The sequence below is a fragment of the Marmota monax genome, unplaced genomic scaffold (assembly GCF_021218885.2).
Source record: "Marmota monax isolate L192 unplaced genomic scaffold, Marmota_monax_Labrador192_F-V1.1 WCK01_AAM20220418_F8-fsc00084, whole genome shotgun sequence".
NCBI lineage: Eukaryota > Metazoa > Chordata > Mammalia > Rodentia > Sciuridae > Marmota > Marmota monax.
The window spans coordinates 4650706-4658145 of record NW_026694575.1 but is presented as its reverse complement, the minus strand read 5'-3'; the positions used below and the strand labels follow the sequence as shown (position 1 = coordinate 4658145).

Below are 7440 nucleotides of genomic sequence, written 5' to 3'. Positions count from 1 at the left end.
AGTGGCCACAGGATTGAAACGGGGCTTGGGAGAGCCAGTCAGGACCCACCCATTGCATTGGTCACCCGGCAAAGGGAACGAACTGTTGCCATTTGCATGGGATACCACCATGGCAGAGAACTGACGTCACCAGAATGCGGCAGAGGAGATAACTCCATTGAAACCGGCGGCGACAGGAGTAAACAGTAACTCAGCAGTCAAACAGAACAAGAAGTAACATGAGCAGCATGAAAAAGCAAGGAAGAAAAGGAGTACAAACAATGCAGGACAGCCTAAATATTCAGGAGGACCTAGAGGCATCAGGAAAATGGTCAAATAAAGAACTCAAGGATTACCTTAGACAGATGGAATGGAACCTTAAAGAGGATATGAGACAGCAAATTCAAACAGTGAAAGAACACATTAAAAATGAATTACATAAACAGATAAAAGAAGAAATTAAGCATCTTTATCAGGAGATAGGGATTATAAAAAAATCAAACAATAATTCTAGAAATGAAGGAAACTATAAACCAAATTAAAAACTCAAATGAGAGTATCACTAACAGAGTGGAGCAAGTAGAAGCCAGAACGTCAGATAATGAAGACAAAATATATCATCTTGAAAAGAGTCTAGCCAACTCATGAAGGCTGGTAATGAAAGGTTAATAAGATAGGTACTTATCACTCCGTTTTTCTGTATGCTTAACAAAACACTGTTGAAATCCTGAGAACTGTTTGCTAATCTTGTTCCCAGAATGTGCTGTCCCCAACTGCCAAACTGCAGAATGCACTCCCTCACTCGGTTGCAGGCAAACTGCCCACTCGCCCTGACCCGTCAATGAACTTCCCTCCCTGCCCTCTCCAAGAAAAGTATATAAGCTCTGCTTAAGCTGTTCCCAGGGCTCTATCTCTCTTTGCTCTAGTGAGCTCTGAGCCCCAGCATGCTGGTCCCCAAATAAACCCTTTTGCTGTTGCATGAGACAGTCTCTTGGTGGTCTCTTCCTCCGACATTTCGCTGGTCCCTTACATTTGGTGCATTGGCTGGGAAGTGCACATCGCCGGACAGGGAGACCCCCAACAGACTCCTTTGGGGGTAGGTAAGGCGCCTCTTCTTCTCCTCCTCCTCCTCCTCCTCCTCCTCCTCCTCCTCCTCCTCGTTTTTCCTTTGCGATCGCTCAGAGCTTGGTTTTTGGCTTAGTGGAGAGCGTGAGCTCTCAGAGCCTTTCTGGTTTTTCGGTTTGGGTTGGCAGAGTGTGGTTGCCAGTGGAGAGCGTGAGCTCCCCCTGGCGGTGGTGGATAGACGTGTCCTGAAGCCACAGGCCACGTCCTTCAAGGGATGCCTTGGAGGACTCTGGGAGGGATGGAAGTGCCCTCATCTGGTATATTCTGCTGCCAACCCGTCTGGTCTTGCCGGCAATTCTTTCTCTCAGGTTGAATTCACTGTCTGTTTTTAATCTTTGCCTCTGAACTTGTGTTACACGTTTACTGTGTGTGTCCGTGTTTGTGTCACGTTTGTATTGTCCCTGTCTTTGTTCAAGTAACTTTCATTATGGGACAGAGCCATTCCACACCTCTGTCCCTGACCCTTGATCACTGGACTGAAGTCCGCTTAAGGGCTCAGAATCTTTCTTTTTCAGTAAAACGCCGGACCTGGCAGACTCTCTGTGCCTCAGAATGGCCCACCTTTGGAGTCGGATGGCCTCCAGAAGGATCTTTCTACTCCCCACTAATTCAAAAAGTCAGAGATATTGTTTTTCAGCCGGAGCCACATAGCCATCCAGATCAACAGCCTTATATCTTAACTTGGCAGGACCTCTGTGAATCTCCTCCTCCATGGGTGAAGCCTTTTCTTGTCCCTGTCCCCGCTCCTACTCCTCCCCCCACGATTCTCTCTCTCAAACCCTTTGTTCCTCCTCCTCCTCCACCCTCTGTTCTCCCTGAGTCTCAAGATTTGACTCTACTGGACTCTCCTCCCCCTCCTTATCCCCTGCCCTCGTCCCCCAACCCCCAACACCCTCTAAGTGATTCCCCTGCTGCTGACTCAGCCTCTCCACCATTGGAGGAAGCTAAGCTGGCCCAGTGCCCTCCAGATGACTCCCCCATGGCATACACAGCCCCTCCTCCCCTGGAGGAAGCTGGCCCGGCTAAAGGAACTCGCTGGCAGCGAATGATTAAAAACCCTGAAGCCCCCGTGATACTTCCCCTCCGCCCTTATGGGCCAATGATAGAGGATGGCCATGGTGGAGAAATGCAAGCCTACCAGTATTGGCCTTTCTCCTCTTCAGATCTATATAACTGGAAAAATAACAATCCCCCTTTTTCCGAGGACCCCACCCAGCTCACAGGTCTGATTGAGTCATTGATGTTTTCACACCAGCCTACTTGGGATGACTGCCAACAATTCTTAGGCACTCTCTTCATGACAGAGGAATGAGAGAGAATCCTCCTGGAAGCTAGAAAAAATATCCTCGGACCAGATGGGTGACCGACACAACTTCCCAACATAATCGAAGCCGGCTTCCCCTTGAACCAACCCAACTGGGACCCCAACACCTTTGAAGGTAGGGAGCATCTGTCCACTTATCACCAGGCTCTAATAGCAGGTCTCCAAGCAGCCGCTAGACGGCCAACTAATTTGGCCAAGGTAAGAGAGATCCAAGGATCTAATGAATCTCCCTCTATGTTTCTGGAGAGAATTATGGAGGCATATAGGAGATATACTCCTTTTGATCCTCAGGCAGAGGATCAAAAGGCATCTGTCACAATGGCCTTTATTGGGCAAGCTACCCTGGATATTAAAAGAAAGTTACAACGCTTAGATGGATTACAAGATATGACTTTGAGAGATTTAGTCAGAGAAGCCGAGAAGGTATGCTATAAGAGAGAAACTGAGGAAGAGAAGGAACAAAGGAGGGAGAAAGAAAGGGAGCAAAGGGAGGATGAAAGAAGCAAAAGACAGACTGAGGCATTGACTAAGGTCCTGGTCACAACAACAAATAGGCCAGAAGTTAAGAGACAGGGAGACAGAAAGGGATACCTGGGCCCACGCCAGAAGCCACCACCTCTGGCCTCAGATCAATGTGCCTACTGTAGAGAAAAAGGACACTGGGCCAAAGAGTGCCCTAGAAAGAAACAGCCACGCCAGCCAGCCATTCTAACTCTGGAGGATGACTAGGAAAGTCGGGGCTCGGATCCCCTCCCCAAGCTCAGGGTAACTTTTGAAGTGGAGGGGACCCCAGTAAACTTTGAAGTGGATACAGGGGCAGTATACTCAGCCCTTAAGGCCCCATTGGGCCCTCTATCAACTAAAAGGTCTCTAGTTCAAGGGGCTAACGACAGTAAATATCGGGCTTGGACAACTAAGAGGACCATAGACCTGGGGAAAGGAAAAGTCCATCACTCCTTCCTAGTGATCCCAGAATGCCCGGCCCCATTGATGGGCAGAGATCTGCTCACCAAGCTCAGGGCCAAAATAACTTTTAACCCTGACGGCCCCCAAATGGAATTTCTAAATCCTTCAGTAAAAACTCCTATAGTCATGGCTTTAACTATGTCAGTAGAAGATGAACATCAACTCCTCACACCCCCCAAGACTGATCAAACAGGCAAGCTATCCCAGAAATGGATAACAGATTACCCAGATGCCTGGGCAGAAACTGCTGGGTTAGGCCTAGCCGTAAAACAACCTCCAATAACAGTGGAGTTAAAAACCTCAGCTTCCCCAATTAATATTAAACAATATCCTCTGAGCAAAGAAGCTAAAGATGGGATAAGGCCCCATATTCAGAAATATCTGGCCTTGGGGGTCCTAAGGCCCTGTCAATCGGCCTGGAACACTCCCCTGCTACCAGTAAAAAAGCCAGGAACTGGGGACTATTGCCCCGTTCAAGACCTAAGAGAGATCAACAACAGAGTGCAGGACATTCACCCCACAGTACCTAATCTGTACAATCTGCTTAGCACCCTGAACCCTGAGCGAAAATGGTATACTGTTCTGGACTTAAAAGATGCTTTCTTTTGCTTGCCTCTGCATAAAGATAGTCAGTTGCTGTTTGCTTTCGAATGGGTAAACCCAGAAACCGGAACGTCTGATCAACTAACTTGGACCAGACTCCCACAGGGGTTCAAAAACTCCCCCACTCTCTTTGATGAAGCCCTCCACAGAGATCTCAACAACTTCAGAACTACGCACCCCTAGGTCACCCTGCTTCAATATGTGGATGACCTGCTACTGGCAGCCGATACCAAGGAAAACTATACATTTTCAGGATGGATGAAGCCTTCCCCACACAAAAAAAGAAATGGCACAAATGGTGGTCAAAAAGATCCTGGAAGATATTTTTCCAGGATACGGCCTGCCTAAGGTAATAGGGTCTGATAATGGACCGGCGTTCGTGGCCCAGGTAAGTCAGGGGTTAACCAGGACCCTGGGGATTAATTGGAAATTACGTTGTGCTTATAGACCCCAGAGCTCAGGACAGGTAGAAAAAATGAATAAAACCATTAAAGAGACCTTAACGAAATTAAGCTTAGAGACCGGCATAAAAGACTGGACTATGCTCCTGCCTTATGCACTGTTTCATACAAGAAGTACTCCCTCTGTTTCTTTGTGTAACCTCACCCCCTATGAAATTCTCTATGGTGCCCCTCCTCCAGTAAGGGACCTAACCCCAACTCTAAGACATAACGATCCCTTCCACACCCCCTTGCTTGACAGAGTTAAAGCTCTTGAAAAAACTCAGTGATACCTGTGGAAACAGCTGGCCACTGCCTACCAACCTGGGGACGAAGGAACTCCACACCAATATCAAGTGGGAAACTTCATCTATGTAAGACGACATCAGGTGTCATCCCTGGAACCCTGCTGGAAAGGACCATACCAGGTGCTACTTATAACACCTACAGCGGTAAAGGTAGACGGAATCACTTCCTGGATCCATGTCTCTCATCTCAAGCCTGCGCCCTGTCCAGACTCTGGCTGAAAATTGGAAAAGACTGGTAACCCTCTCAAATTGCGTATTCACCGTGTGGATAAGGCTATGGACTCTCCCCTTGACCACCAGTAGTCCTAACCCCTTTCCCATTATCCATGGAGCTGCTCTCAGCCCCGCCTTCCCCGTCTTCCCCCTCTGTACCAGGCCCACAGAAAAGTCTTAACTGACCTTCTCCAGAAGTCTTCACCATGGCTGACTTTAGGACTTTCAGCAAAAGAGTCCCTATAAAAGAGTTCAGTATAGATAAACTTCCTCTTTTCATGTTGCCCTGTTCTACTTGGCCACTGGCTGGAAAAATCAGCACTCCTAAGCTAGACACCCCCTTACTAGTTTTTCACAAAATATGTGAACAAGGCCTCTGGCCTTGAGCTGGGGCTTCACAGAGATGGCTACATTTCTAAGATAAAAAAGTTATCAACTGGGCTCCATGGTAACAGCTGGCAGAAAAAAAAAAGAAAAGAAAGAAAAATTTCTCCCCCTCCCAGGTGTCCTTGAAAAGTTAACTTGCCCAGAACAGAGGAAAAAAACAGAAACAAAAACTACTTTTTGTGAACTTATGCAGACTGTGAACTTCTGAGCCCCTTCCCTTACATGTTGAGTACAAAATTCTAAAACTACCTAAACTTGGGGTTCAGGGGATTAATTGATTACAACAGAAGCAATGCCCTCTGAATCCGGTTGCAACCAAATAGGACTGTTTCCCTGTCTTTGGTGCTATCTTAGGTGCCTTGCCTTGTCCGTCCCTACAACAGTATAATTCTATATACTTAAACATTATTTATGTTTTCATAAATTGGTCAACAGATGTGATTAATTGTATAATGGTGCAGATGTTTCCCAGAGTGCTCTATCATGACACAGGTTCATTTGAAAATCAAATATGGGGGCATACAACCCGGTTTTGCCAGGAACCTGTATCCCTCACTTTAGCCATCCTTTTAGGAATAGGAGTTGCTGCAGGGGTGGACACAGGGACCACTGCCCTGGTCCGTGGGACACAACAAATGACCCAATTAGAAACAGCAATGGACCAAAACGTAAAGATATTAGAAACCTCCATGACAGCTTTGCAGGAATCTTTAACCTCTCTCTCTGAAGTTGTTTTACAGAACAGGCGAGGGTTGGACCTCCTCTTCCTGAGAGAAGAGGGCCTTTGTGCTGCATTGAGGGAAGAATGTTGTTTTTATGCCGACCATACTGGAGTTGTAAAAGAATCTATGAGTAAACTAAGAAGACGCCTTGAAGAGCATCAGAGAGAGAGATAGGCCCAAAAAGGGTGGTATGAGTCTTGGTTCACACAGTCCCCCTGGTTAACTACGCCTTTATCAGCCCTGGCCGGTCCTTTAATAATTCTTATATTGTTGCTAACTCTAGGACCCTGTTTGCTCAACCATGTAGTTTCCTTTCTCCAAGCCCAAATTGGACAAGTCAAACTTATGGTAATCAGACAACAATATACCCCACTAGCAGACACAGAATGTGACACCCCCCAATGATCACTTTTATGATTAAAAGTGGCCAGAAGAAGAAGTGGGGAATGAAAGGTTAATAAAATAGGTACTTATCACTCCGTTTTTCTGTATGCTTAACAAAACACTGTTGAAATCCTGAGAACTGTTTGCTAATCTTGTTCCCAGAATGTGCTGTCCCCAACTGCCAAACTGCAGAATGCACTCCCTCAGTCAGTTGCAGGCAAACTGCCCACTCGCCCTGACCCGTCAATGAACTTCCCTCCCTGCCCTCTCCAAGAAAAGTATATAAGCTCTGCTTAAGCTGTTCCCAGGGCTCTATCTCTCTTTGCTCTAGTGAGCTCTGAGCCCCAGCATGCTGGTCCCCAAATAAACCCTTTTGCTGTTGCATGACACAGTCTCTTGGTGGTCTCTTCCTCCGACGTTTCGCCGGTCCCTTACAGTAAAAAATCATGAGAAAAACATCCAAGAGATATGGGATAACATAAAAAAACCAAACTTAAGAGTCATCGGGATAGAGGAAGGTATAGAGGTGCAAACCAAGGGAATGGGCAACATACTGAATGAGATAATTATAGAAAACTTTCCAGAAATAAAAAAGGAAACGGATATACAAATTGTAGATGCATACAGGACACCGAGCACACAAAATCACAGTAGACCAACGCCAAGACACATTGTTATGAAGATATCCAATATACAGAACAAAGAGAAAATATTAAAAGCTACAAGAGAAAGGAGGCATATTACATTCAGGGGTAAACCAATAAGGTTAACAATGGATTTTTCATCACAGACGCTGAAAGCGAGAAGATCCTGGCACAACGTATTTCAAACACTGAAAGACAATGGATGCCAACCAAGAATTTTGTATCCAGCAAAATTAAGCTTCAGGTACGACAACGAAATAAAAATCTTTCATGATAAACAAAAGTTAAAAGAATTTGCAGCCAGAAAACCAGCATTGCAAAGCATCTTGAGCAAAACACTACACG

General features: G+C 46.1%; 1 long non-coding RNA gene across 1 annotated transcript; it reads left to right on the top strand.

The window, feature by feature from the left end:
* Positions 1 to 638: 638 nt before the first annotated feature.
* On the top strand, positions 639 to 6838 carry LOC124077097 (uncharacterized). Its single transcript, XR_009224630.1, has 2 exons — positions 639 to 1079; positions 4700 to 6838. It is a non-coding gene; the product is annotated as an uncharacterized LOC124077097 (long non-coding RNA).
* Positions 6839 to 7440: the final 602 nt, after the last annotated feature.